The sequence below is a fragment of the Lissotriton helveticus genome, chromosome 1_1 (assembly GCF_964261635.1).
Source record: "Lissotriton helveticus chromosome 1_1, aLisHel1.1, whole genome shotgun sequence".
Taxonomy (NCBI): domain Eukaryota; kingdom Metazoa; phylum Chordata; class Amphibia; order Caudata; family Salamandridae; genus Lissotriton; species Lissotriton helveticus.
In genome coordinates this window covers 2,072,627,593-2,072,642,127 of record NC_136057.1, presented here as the reverse complement: position 1 = coordinate 2,072,642,127, position 14,535 = coordinate 2,072,627,593, and positions in this window count along the sequence as shown.

Here is a 14,535-nt window from a genome sequence, read left to right as displayed (position 1 = left end):
GTAGCATTTTACATCCTATTTTTAAGGCAGGCTCAAGGTCCGACCCAGGCAATTACCGCCTCATTGCACTCATAGATGTCGAGGCCAAAATCTATGCCTCAAATCTTCTGAGGGACCTGGAAGATTGGGTGAGTGCGAATAAGATTCTGCCGATCACGCAGACAGGATTCAGGCCAGGAACCAGTACATCATGCAACCTGCTGGTGCTAAATCTCATGGTGGAAAAAAGTAGGGAAAACTCAGCGAAACTGTACACATGCTTTGTAGACCTCAAAGCAGCGTTCGACACAGTTCCGAGGGAGGCACTGTGGCGAAAGATGGCCAACTGGGGAATAACAACAAAGCTGCTGTTGGCCATTATAAACCTATACTTGAATACCTGGGTTAGAATAAAACTAGCCAACGGCGATAGAACGACAGGTAAAATCTTCACCCATGTTGGCCTCAAACAGGGCTGTGTATTGGCACCAACGCTCTTTAATATTTTCACAGCGGACCTGGACAAATGCTTTGCGGAAAGAGAAAGTGATCCACCAAAGCTAGCCAACCACAAAATCAGGAGCATACAGTACGCAATTGACATCGTACTCTGCAGTCAGACCCCGTTGGGCCTTCAACGTTCCATCACAAAGCTCAACGATTACATCTATACACAAGGGCTCCAAATTAATTATAAAAAAACGAAGATTGTCTGTTTTGCCGCTCGGCCACGGAGGAAATCCTTTAAATGGCAAATTGCAGGCAACACATTAGAGCAGACCTCCACGTACAAACACTTGGGAGTTGTAGTCGATGCTAGGTGGTCGCTGAAAGATCATCAGTCTTACAGAAAGGCACAGGCTATCAAACTACGCTTCGCCCTAAACTTGTTAAAAAGAAAAATGAATTGTCCATCCAATTCGCATATGTTGAAGATAATATCTGCAAAATTTCTCCCATCTCTCATGTATGGATCGGAGTTGTACAAGGGAAAAGATGCTAACTTTTTGAACACACAACAATCAGAGTTGTTCAAATACATCTTTCATATTCCGAGGTTCGTATCTCAATCCCAGATCCGCTTGGAATTCGGTCTACTAAACCAGCACCAAATCAGGCAAGCAGCCATATTAAAAACATGCTGGAAACTAAGAGCTGCTGAAGAGGACACCCTTATGGGCCATTGTTGGACTGAGATAAATAACCAGAAAAAGACAAAAAACTCATGGAAAATGGTATGGGAGAACGCCGTCTCGAGCCTTAATATGGAAAAGGCATGGAACACAAATCAATCATTTGTGGCGTTTAAAAAAGAGACTAACGCAGCAGCAAAGCAAATATCATGGACAGCAGATAAAGCTGCCACAGCAAATAAAAAACATGGATGGACTGTGTTGGCCCCATATGGGAAGCCGGAGCCACAACCATATTTAGTCAACCATATATCCCCAGCTGCTCAAAAAATACTTTTAAAATTACGGCTGGGAACCACCATATTAAAAAATCACACACCTGCATGGAAGCAAACATGGGCGACACCCTTCTGTAGACTATGTGGGGAAATGGAAGAATCCTTGATGCACATATTGTGTATTTGCCCATCTTTAACAAATTTGAGACGTTATTACCTACTTCATGTTTTTCGTCTTTCTCAAATTAGATCATGCCGCCCGGCCGTCATGCTGGCCCTGAACAGCTACAAACTGCAGACAGCTCGTAGGGCCGCTACATTTTGCCAAAAGGCACTTCAGCTAATCATGAACACTGAGGTAAAGGACGGCAAAGGTCCGAATCCGACTGTGCGAAGTGCAAGTACAACTGCAAAATCACTATGTACACAGACATTTTAGAAAGTTTCTCTATTTTAATGTATCTCTAGTTTGTACACTTTAATTTTAAAGTACAAGTTGCTTTTTTATATGAACAATATTGTAAAGGTTTTAATTAACTATATACAATAAAAAATGTACTTACTCCTATAAAATCGGCAGAACTACGAATTCCGATTTACTCACCTGTTATCAGGAGTGACCTCAGTGCTGCTTCTTTAAGCCCAGTAGTGATCCTGAAAAGTAATTCTAACCGTACTTACCACTAACTTGTATTTCCTTCCATAGGAATCCATCGTGTGGTTTTCACCAGAAAAGTTTCTAAGTGTCTATTTTCACAAACTAAACATATTCCTTAAAAATTGCCTGTATGACTTAAATGCATTATTTTGACTGTTTACAGGAGATGCACCGGTTCTAAATCCAGGATCCATCACTGAGTAAGAAAAAGTAACGTTAAAACTACTTACCTGATAAGTGAATTTCCTCCCATAGGATAACATTGGTGATTCTATGTGAAAACGTTTCTAAGTGTCAACTTTTAAAATACAATAATATTCCTTAAAAATCACTACTGTAACCAAAACGTTTTTACTCAACTGTTTACAGGCGATATCCCAGGACTGAATCTAGGATCTAGTCTTGTGGTTAGAAAAGTAATCCAAACACTTGCTAATTGCATTTAACTAGAAATTCACATTGAGCTCAATGTTGCATTGTGTCTGAAATTGTGTTGCATATTACAACAACTGTAACTACTGTACTTAAAAGTCTATTGACTATTTGCAAAATATTTAAACTAAAGTAATTCATTCTGAGAAAGTATATTTTGTAATGTAATGTATAATGTAATTATAATGTATTTTAATAAATATCATATCTAAAAATAAATTGTTTAAAAAAATTGAGCAAATCAGTATCAAAAAAATAAATATACGAATTAATACATTTAAAAATTGTTATTTACGAACCCCTTGAAATTCACTGAAAAAATCAAACGTTTCAGACATGTTCTAGTTAGGAATTAGCATTTAAAAAACCTTTGAAAATCACTGAAAAAACCATAGGTTTTAGGGGTGTTATAGTTAGTTGGACATTTCACTCGTACAAAACCATTGAAATACCCCCGTTATAGTTAGTTGTACTAACTATAACTCGTCCGCCCGCAATCCACTGCTGATGCTGTCACATATTACATCATTCATGACATGGTCAGTGACATCACTGATGACATCTCAAATTACATAACTGATGACATCACTGTTGACATCATCCACGTGACAATCTGATACATCTTATCACACACTAGTATAACCTTTCAACACTCATTATAAAATATAGAGTACCATATTTGAAACCATTGACACACCAATACAAGTTTCTAAAAACCCACTCAGTGATTCCTACATCTACACACACACACATCTAAACACTTACCTATAGATTCACTCATACATGCTAACAAAGATCAATAGAACACTATTAAATATACTTATACACCTACATCAACATTGCACACCAGCACACATCCTATTCACTTATGCAGTCATTCTACTCACTTATGCAAATACTTGATCATACTAAGCTGCACACTTACACACATACCACTTTATTTATTGATATAGATATTAACTCATACTTAGTATGTTATAAAATCACTATTACAAGTATACAGTTATCCATACGTCACTCATACAATCACTGAGTCTTATGAATAGTTATTTATATACAACTGTCACATACACTGCTTTTTATATTTCTAGTTTCTTGTATCATTGAGAAAAATATTTTCTCATCACCACACCCATAAAGAGATTCACTCACCCAAACAACTGTTTCCACATACAGTCTTAACCTTATATACCTACTAAATCAACTCACCTCCCACCCAACCACACACACATTCATTCACTATCCCATGCAAATGCTCACTTAACTAATAAATAACTAATATAGACTTTCACATAGCGAGTAACCAACTTATGTAGTAGTTTACACAACAAGAGATAAAGTGATACAGGTAATCACAAAGTTTAATCACTATCCCATATATTTAGTGAGACACTTTAAATTCATCACTTAGACAGTCAATCACATTGCTACTGAATTCTCCATTGAGACACTTATACATGCACTCAGTCTTTAAGGCAGATTGCTATATATATAGATATAGATATAGATATATATATAATACTTATTTAAATATAGAACCAAACCACATTCACCGGATGATGTCATCAGTGATGTTATTTGAGATGTTATTAGTGATGTCATCAGTGATGTCACTGACCATGTAATGAATGATGTAATATATGACATCATCAGCAGTGGATTGCGGGGGCACGAGTTATAGTTCGTACAACTAACTGTAACTGGGGAATTTCAATGGTTTTATACGAGTGAAATGTCCAACTAACTATAACACCCCTAAAACCTATGTTTTTTTCAGTGAATTTCTAAGGTTTTTTTAAATGGTAATTCCTAACTATTAGGTGTCTGAAACCTATGTTTTTTTGAGTTCATAAATAAATATATATAGGGGGAAAAGGCACGTTCGCCGAAACGCGTACTGTTTGTGCGTTAAAAAATTGAATTTTCCTTAACCCGCCACGTGAGTGCGGCCGCTTCCTTCCCTGGTGGGGGGGGGGGGCTTTCGGAGCAGATGTATATATATATATATATATATATATATTCACTGAAAAAACCATAGGTTATAGACCATATATAGTTAGGAATTAGCATTTAAAAAACCTTATTTTACTCACACAAAACCATTGAAATTCCATATATAGTTAGTTGCACTAACTATATATCGCGCACCCGCAATCCACTGCTGATCATGTCACATATTACATCATTCATGACATGGTCAGTGACATCACTGATGACATCACTGATGACATCTCAAATGACATCACTGATGACATCACTGATGACATCTCAAATGACATCACTGATGACTACATCCAGTGACTGTATAATTCTGTAAAGTTAAAATATGTCTTACATATTGAAGAATGAGTGGATGTATAAGTGTCTTGATGAAGGATTTAGTAGGGGCATGGCTGACTGTATGAGTGACTGATTAAATGTGTCTCACTGAGTGCATGGGTTAGTGACTAAACTGTCTTAATTTGTGCATCATTATGTCTGTTGTTCTGTAAACTGCTGCATGTGTTGATCATTAGCTATATGATTAACTGTATGGGTTATTGATTGGTTGCCCAAGCATTTGTATGGGAGACTGAGTGTGTGTCTGGGTGGCTGGGAGGTGTATGACTCTCTGCATAGATGTGTGAGCAGTTGATTGACTAGATGTATGGGTTCAAAAGTGCATGTGGAAACAGCTGTATGGGCGGTTGACTGTGTGCATGAGTGTATTGGTGAGTGAATGGATATCTCAGTGCTACATGTCAAAGTAAGTACATATGTAAAACACAGTACATGTCAGAGTTGACATATATAAATAACTGTGCATAAGAGCCAGTGAATGTGTGAGTGGCTGTATGGATCATTGTGAACTTGTATCCAGGATTGTATAAGTGAGTAAATATGTTTTAGTATATGTTTGAATAAGTAAGGTGTGTATAACTGTATAGTTGAGGAAATGGAGGTGTGATTGATTCTTTGCATGACTGACTAAGTGTCTGAGTAACTCCATGGATGAGTGACAGTCTATGAGTGTCTGTTTACACTGAGTGTATCTAAGGTTATATTAGAGTCTGAAGAGGTTCATCGTATTATCACATGAATGATGTCATCAGTGATGTGATCAGTAATGTCAAATGAGATGTCATCAGTGATGTCATTTGAGATGTCATCAGTGATGTCATCAGTGATGTCATTTGAGATGTCATCAGTGATGTCTTCAGTGATGTCATTTGAGATGTCATCAGTGATGTCATCAGTGATGTCACTGACCATGTCATGAATGATGTAATATGTGACATGATCAGCAGTGGATTGCGGGTGCGCGATATATAGTTAGTGCAACTAACTATATATGGCATTTCAATGGTTTTGTGTGAGTAAAATAAGGTTTTTTAAATGCTAATTCCTAACTATATATGGTCTATAACCTATGGTTTTTTTAGTGAATTTTCAAGGTTTTGTAAATGCTAATTCCTAACTATATATGGTCTATAACCTATGGTTTTTTCAGTGAATTTCAATGGTTTTTTAATAGCAAATATCATAAGCTGTCGAATGTCAAGTACGTGGTAAGTGAAAACATTTTCGTGTTTATGCACACTGATCTGCTTTGAATGGTGCCCCCCCCCCTCATTTCTATTAGGAGTACTCTCTCTTTGCAGATAGTGAAAGGTAGTTAACGCAGGCCTTTGCCCCGTTGTAATCCGTCGTGCCTGCTTCTCTCTCCATTTGATTGATTGTTATCCAAGTATTTACTGTTTTAGAATTAGTTCTCTTTGGTTCATTCTCTATTTACAAACAAACACAGAGTCGCAATACTCTGTTTAGTCTTTGCAGATAACGAAAAATCGTGTAAAAAAAAAGAAAAGGAATCGAGCAAAATCAGTAGGCCACTAATGGGATCTCTTTTTGACCTCGCTAAAATAGAAACATTAGGAACAACCCCTCATGACAAATACAAAACTAGTGACATGAACTGAACTCCACACAATGATGGCTGCAAAACAGCTCGGCTCCGCCACCCACCCCGCCCAAAATAACGATAAAGAGCGGCTGCCATGATTGGTTGCGGAATGGCCACGACGGAGCTACGAAATGGTGCTGCTCTCATGCTAACCCCAGCTTCAGTCTGAAACATCCAGAAACACTGTAGACTACCAATTCGATCAGTTCCGGTAGCGCCCCAATGTAACCCGGTAGAGAAGAACTAGCCCTCCCCTCTTTGACTGATGGTTCTTGTTGCCTGTCCCTTCTGTTGTCATTTAACAGAACTATTTAGCCTGCTGAAAGGGGTTGTGTTCCGACCGCTGGTTGGTGGAGACATTTTGACTATATTCTGTACCTGCGTTGTCGCGTAATGCGTCATATGACGCGCCGCGTTAGCGCATCCGGAAGTCATCCGGGGCGCGCAGCGCGTAACGTAAGCATAACAAGTCATGTGACTTGTTAATAAAACTTTTCATTGGTTCATTTTACTTTTCTTATTGTAATGATGAAAGGCTTGGTCATATGACCTAAAAATTACGCTTTTCATTACTTCCGAACATTATTTTTTCTTAAATATATGTTATAATGTTCCAGGCTAATGTACTTTCCTGGAAATTTTACAACTGTCCTGCAAGTAAAATATATTCTTTTTTCGAGAAAAAGAGCGTTTCTTCGTCCCATGACGGAGCCGTTGAGCAAAAGAGGGTCGACCTGCTGTCTTAGTCGCCGATACGCCTGAATATGAGATTCTTATCGATCACTTTATGTTGCAGGAATAGAAAACACAACAGCCCTTGACCATTTATCTTTACTGCGTTCCTTCGTATTATACCTTTTACCCTTCATGTAATTGGTCTGCTTTATTTCACTTGCCTTTTAATGATTCTAAAACAGTCACTATTATTAAAAACTTTACCAATGTATATACTACTACCATGTTTTCTTTTAAAAACCTTTATTGTGAAAATTTCATTATACAAATGCGAGCCTATAACCACGTGGGCCTGCCACGGAGCAAACTGTAATCGTATATGATGAATAGACATTTACACTGTAGAGGAACGTAACGGGCAGGCCATTAGGTTGCAAGAACTAAGGTGTCTAACAGTTACGGAATCGGTGGACGTACATTTTATAATTAAAATACGACAGGGCCAGTTACAATAAAATTATCTAGATATACATTTGCGGGCAAGTACCATGGGTGACTTTAATTCGAACTTTCAACAGTACAGTAATCAATAACACATCAGAACTTAATATCAATAGGGATGTCGAAATATTCAATCAATTCTCGTCCCCGCCCGCCATGTGCTTCAAAACTGCATACGTATCTCGTGATTTCAAGGTTCTGCAACCAGTACACAACAAGGAGTTACGAGTCCCATTTATTCCGGCGCCATTTTGGGCGAGGACGGGCAGGTCCAGGATATAGTCAAAATGTCTCTACCAACCATCGACTATGATGATGTTCATATGCTGTATTTATTAGAGTAACACTCATCTGTCCACATGAAATTAATTTGCCACAATCTAAACATGTCATTTTAATCTTTCCAAAGTTCTTCTAAATATTTGGGACCGTTTCCCTTGCCTCTGAAGCTCTCAGTGCCACTTCTTTGATGAATGTACTAGCAGGTCAGGGGTTCTCCTCCAAATCTCTCTTTTATGCAGCACTATAATTAATTGGTGCCACCTCTCCATATGACGATGCATGGTATAGTTACCACAACTATATTTTTTTTCGGTTCCTCTGGAGAGTTCATCGTGGCAGATGAAGCGTGTAACGTACCGGGCATTTACCTTTTTTTGCATGTACAGGAAAGGAAAAAAAAATCGAGCGTCCGAGTTCTAAGGTGTCCCAGGGCCATTTTAGTGGACCAGGCCCAAATCCAAAGAACAGGCCGCCATTTTGAGAGTCCTCTTGCAGCCGCCTGTCGCTGTAGCATCAAGAGCAGCCGAAACTCAGCTGAATGGCAACTGAAACGGTAAAGGGGCGCCCCACTACAGCAGACGAGCCTCCACCTAGGAAGGCCCATTCACGCCGGCTCCCCCCCCCTTCGGGCACCCCACGCCGTTATTCGAAGCAGTATTGTAGGATGGCCACACCAGTGCGGCAACTTGCTAGACATCACCTCGGTGGTAACCGAATCTCAACGCCTTGTGGTGTCTTCTATTCAGAAAACATTGTTATGCTGCCTTCGACCTATTCGCCGCAAGTGCGCACACAACTCAACTGCATAGCTTGCTAGACACCACCTCGGTGCCATCCGGATCTTGGAATGTCAGCACCTTTTGGTGTCTTCTCTTCAGAAAATATTGTTGCGCTGCCTTTGGCCCCATTCGCACATCAGTCCGCTACTGACGCCATCTCACAGGCTAATGGGGCGCCCCACGCCGACTTTCAGCATTGTAGAATGACCACACCAGTACAGCAACTTGCTAGACATCACCTCGGTGCCATCCGGATCTCGGCGCCCCACTGCAGATGAAGTGCCTCTCAACTATGAAACCACCACGGTGACATCCGGATCTTGGCGCGTTGTGCTGCCTTCGGCCTATTCGCACATCGGTCCGCTACTGACGCCATCTCACAGGCTAATGGGGCGACCCACGCCGAGTTTCAGCATTGTAGGATGACCACACCAGTACAGCAACTTGCTAGACATCACCTCGGTGCCATCCGAATCTTGGCATCTCAACGCCTAGTGGTATCTTCCATACAAAAAATATTGTTACGCTGCCTTTGGCCCCATTCGCACATCAGTCCGCAACTTAGACATCACCTCGGTGCCATCCGGATCTTGGCATCTCAGCGCCTTGTGGTGTCAGTCAGAAAATATTGTTGCGCTGCCTTTGGCCCCATTCGCACATCAGTCCGCTACTGACACCATCTCACAGGCCAACAGGGCGCCCCACGCCGACTTTTACCATTGTACGATGGCCACACCAGTGCCACAACTTGCTAGACACCACCTCGGTGCCATCCGGATCTTGGCATCTCAGCGCCTTGTGGTGTCTTCAAATCAGAAAATATTGTTGCGCTGCCTTTGGCCCCATTCGCACATCGGTCCGCTACTGACGCCATCTCACAGGCCAACGGGGCGCCCCACGCCGACTTTCAACATTGTAGGATGGCCACAGAAGTGCGACAACTTACTAGACACCACCTCGGTGCCATCCGGATCTTGGCGCGTTGTGCTGCCTTCGGCCTATTCGCACATCGGTCCGCTACTGACGTAAACTCACAGGCCAACGGGGCGCCCCACGCCGACTTTCAGCATTGTAGGATGGCCACACCAGTGCACCTTACTAGACACCACCTCGGTGCCATCCGGATCTTGACGCGTAGTGAAGCTGCAGCAGCTGCAAATAAGCTTCAGACAGTGTTACAACCGCTGCTCAGAACTCTCAACTATGACACCACCTCGGTGCCATCCGGATCTTGGCATCTCAGCGCCTTGTGGTGTCAGTCAGAAACTATTGTTGCACTGCCTTTGGCCCCATTCGCACATCGGTCCGCTACTGACGCAAACTCACAGGCCAACGGGGCGCCCCAAGCCGACTTTCAGCATTGTAGGATGGCCACACCAGTGCGGCAACTTGCTACACGCTTTCGAGAATGGGGTCCAAGACCTAGCAGACAAGCGTCCGATTTCCAAGGTGTCCCAGGGCCATTTCAGTGGACCAGGCCCAAAAAGGAAAGAGCCTGCCGCCATTTTGAGAGTCCTGTGACAGCCGCCTATCGCTGCACCGCAAGAGTGGGCGCAACTCAGCTGAATTGCGGCTTTTGACACAGTGGACCAAAAACGGACGGAATGGCAACTGAAACGGTAAAGGGGCGCCCCACTACAACAGATGACACTCCACCTGGAGAGGCCCGTTCACGCCGCCTCCCCCGGGGCGCCCCACGCCATTATTCGGAGCAGCATTGTAGGATACCAAAACCAGTGCGGCAACTTACTGGACATCACCTTGGTGCCATCGTTCTGCTGCCTTGGAACTATTCGCACAACAGTTTGCTACTGATGACCCACCCCCGCGACGCCCCACGCCGTTATTTGCTGGGTGGCAACTTACTAGACATCACTTTCGTGTCATCTAGATTTCGGCGCGTTCTGCTGCCTTGGAACTATTCGCACAACAGTTTGCTACTGATGACCCACCCCCCGCGACGCCCCACGCCGGAAATCTGGATGTGGTGCTGCGTTGGGACTATTCGCACAGCCGACCGCTACTTCGTTGTTTTTCCCTAAAAATGTTTATATGTTATTACTATTTTTGTTTTCTTGTATATATTTATAAATTATTAAAGTTTTATAATCTTACTACTTTGTCGGAGTGCTATATATTTTTAATGTGACACATAATTGTAAAAACTTTGATGTACAAAGAGTCATCCCTGGAATCTTCCGCTTCACGCTCGGTCCCCTCCCCAATCACAATACAGGATGGTTTTCAGATAATAGCAACGCTTCTGCTGTGACGGATCTCATCGAGTGTGGGCCTTGATCTACTATAACTCCTTTGAAGAGGGGTGATTCTTTACAGCTGTGGCCATAAACTACATCTGCAGGGCTAGCTGATAGCCTAGGACCGGCCTGGACAATCGGACACAGAGGAAAAGGAGTGTCAGAGGGTGCGGTAGTGAATAGGGCGAAAGGGAGGTGTCGGGCGGGCACAGGGTGTGATTCTCAGGGAAGAGCAGCGCAGATGGGGGGAGGTTTATTACCCATGCATAAGACAGAGAGCGGGGGTGACCACTGCCTGGGTGAGATGCTTGCGAGGGTGGGGAGCCATGCTAAGGATCGACAGCGTGCACAGAGTGGGTCTGGTCAAGGCATCTAAAATGGCTGCCGTGCACGACAAAAGTGTGGCATTTGAAAAAAGACAAGATGGCGCAGACAATGTTTTTCAACACTTCCTGATTTCCTTCGAATCGAACGTTAACAGACGTTGGGGCATATTACCAAAGTTAAGCGATATTTATCCCTAACGATGCATTGCAAAGATTTTTTTACCGTCAGAAATTATCGCAGATAAACCTTGCTATTATCAAGGTTTATCGCAAATACGATAAAAAACGACCGCAATGCATTAATATCGCTGAAAACTCAGCGATATTCATGCATTACCGAGCTAATACTCTTAGCCATGTTATCCACCTCCCATTGGATAACATGGCTAAGAACTGCTCAGGGCAGCTGTTACTTTTTGGAGATATTCGCGCTTATCTCGAATATTTCCAAAAGTTGATAATAGGAGATAGCGATGTTAGCGACTGTTTCCAGTCGCTAACATCTTGGCATGCCCACTTTGCATGTCATTAGTGATAAATATCACTCACATGCAAAGTGGGGCCCAAGATGGTCGCTATCTCCTACTAGCCGTCGCTAACTGGTGTTAGCAACAGCTAGGTAATACAGATATAATTTTATCTCCGCGAAGCGGAGCGCTGTTACAGATATATATCTTGTTTTTGAACGTTAATTTCTCAAAATGCACTGAAGCACATATATTGAGACCTAGCAAAGGCACATCGGGCTACCAGTCCCTAATATTTTACCAAGTTTCGTGCAAATCCATTCAGCCGTTCGATTATTATTATTATTATTATTTTTTGCCCCGCGGGGCCCTTTTAAAACCTCCACATCAAACCTAGGGGGTCAGCGAGGATCTACTATGCCCCCTTATGGTCATTTGCCCCTTCGCTTTGGCCTCCTCTTGTCTCTCGATCCTACCGAGAGACAAGATGGCGGCCGCTACGGACTGTTTGGAATGTTTACAGACACCGGAGAGCCAATCAGCTTCGCTTCGCAAAGCTCCGTAACGCGAAAAGTACGCGAAGCGGTGCGCTGTTACAGATATATATCTTTTTTTGAACGTTAATTTCTCAAAATCCACTGAAGCACATATATTGAGACCTAGCAAAGGCACATCGGGCTACCAGTCCCTACAATTTTGCCAAGTTTCGTGCAAATCCATTCAGCCGTTCGATTATTATTATTATTTTTTTTTTTTGCCCCGCGGGGCCCTTTTAAAACCTCCACATCAAACCTAGGGGGTCAGCGAGGATCTACTATTCCCCCTTATGGTCATTTGCCCCTTCGCTTTGGCCTCCTCTTGTCTCTCGATCCTACCGAGAGACAAGATGGCGGCCGCTACGGACTGTTTGGAATGTTGACAGACGCCCGAGAACCAATCAGCTTCGCTTCACAAAGCTCCGTTGCGCGAAAAGTACGCGTCCTGGAGCGCTGCCCGGTCCGCTGTTACAGATATATATCTTTTTTTAAACGTTAATTTTTCAAAATCCACTGTAGCACATATATTGAGACCTACAAAAGGCACATCGGGCTACCAGTCCCTACAATTTTGCCAAGTTTCGTGCAAATCCATTCAGCCGTTCGGGCTAAAAGTGAGGCCAACCGCCCTATGGAAAACTCAATGTTAAAAACACGTTTTGGGACCCCCCTTTTTTCTCGACCCCCCCTGGACGAACCCCCCCCCAATTTTCAGGGGCTGCTCAGAAACAAAATGTGCCATTTTCCTGAAAATTTCAGCCAATTCCGTCCACAAACGCCAAAGTTATTAGACATAGAATTTTCAAAAAACCCATAGAGAAAAAATCCTAACTATATATACCTACTGGCGACCGCCAGTAGGTAATATATATATGTATATATATATATATATATATATATATATATATATATATATATATATATACTAGCACCCCGTCCCGACTTTGTCCGGGAGCAATTAGGCTTCAGGGCCCCCGCCCGGCCGACGTTGTCCGTGGGTCCCCTGGAGCCTTCCTCCATATATTGCAGTATTATACCTCTATGTTTACTTTGTACGCTTTTGTAACCTGCACACGTCACTTTTTCCTCCTGTAATGCAGTATTATACCTCTGTTTACTTTGTACGCTTTTGTAACCTGCACACGTCACTTTTTCCTCCTGTAATGCACCGTTTGGCTCACTTTTGTAATGCACCGTTTGCTTCCTCTTTTATTTTGTTGGCTCACGATTGTCATTTTTGCTTTATTTAAAGTAACGTTTGCTTACTTTGTACGCTTTTGTAACCTGCACACGTCACTTTTTCCTCCTGTAATACACCGTTTGGCTCACTTTTGTAATGCACCGTTTGCTTCCTCTTTTATTTTGTTGGCTCACGATTATAATCTTTGCTTCATTTAATGTAACGTTTGCTTTTGTATTTTGCCACCGCTCACCGCTCCTAAATAAATAAATAAATAACCTACCTCATCCGCTGCTCACCGCTCCCCCCGCCTGTCCGCCGCTCCTCACCGCCTGTCCGCCGCTTCTCCCCGCCTGTCCGCCGCTCCTCACCGCCTGTCCGCCGCTCCTCAACGCCTGTCCGCCACTCCTCACCGCCTGTCCACCGCTCCTCACCACCTGTCTGCCGCTCCTCACCGCCTGTCCACCGCTCCTCACCGCCTGTCCGCCGCTCCTCACCGCCTGTCCGCCGCTCCTCCCCGCGTTCATGTCCACCGGTCCTCTTCGCGCTCCTGTACGCCGCTCCTCCCCGCGCTCCTAACGTCAGCACGCACGTCGCAGTCAGCGCTTCTTCCAAGGGACTACTTTTTTTTGGGGGTACATTTTTTAAATTACGTATATTTATTAAGTTTATATAGCCTATGTCCATCTGCACACCCTGACGATTACAACGATGTATCGGGTGTGTGGATTGGCGCTGTGGTTCTCGAGTTTTCCCGCATCAAAGGTTTAAAGTTCTTGCTTTATAATAGTAGTATAAAGGAGGTAGTGTGTCGATATTTAAACAGAAGCCCTGCACTGAATGCACTGACCGCCCTTCAAGGAACAGGCTTGTGTCGTGGGGCACTGTCGTGAGAAATTAATGGTTGAAGCCTGACCTGCTTGCCCCCAGCCTTTGCAGTGTGCGGCGAGTTGGGAGCAGAGGAAAATATTTCCGGACTGCTGGCTTAAGGAGCATTTCAGAACAGTGAGTGAAACTAAAATAACGAACTGTGTGAGCTGGCAATCTTGGCCCTGAGCGCAAATGAACAATATATTATTAAGAAGTGTTTGCGCAAAATTGTCTTCTA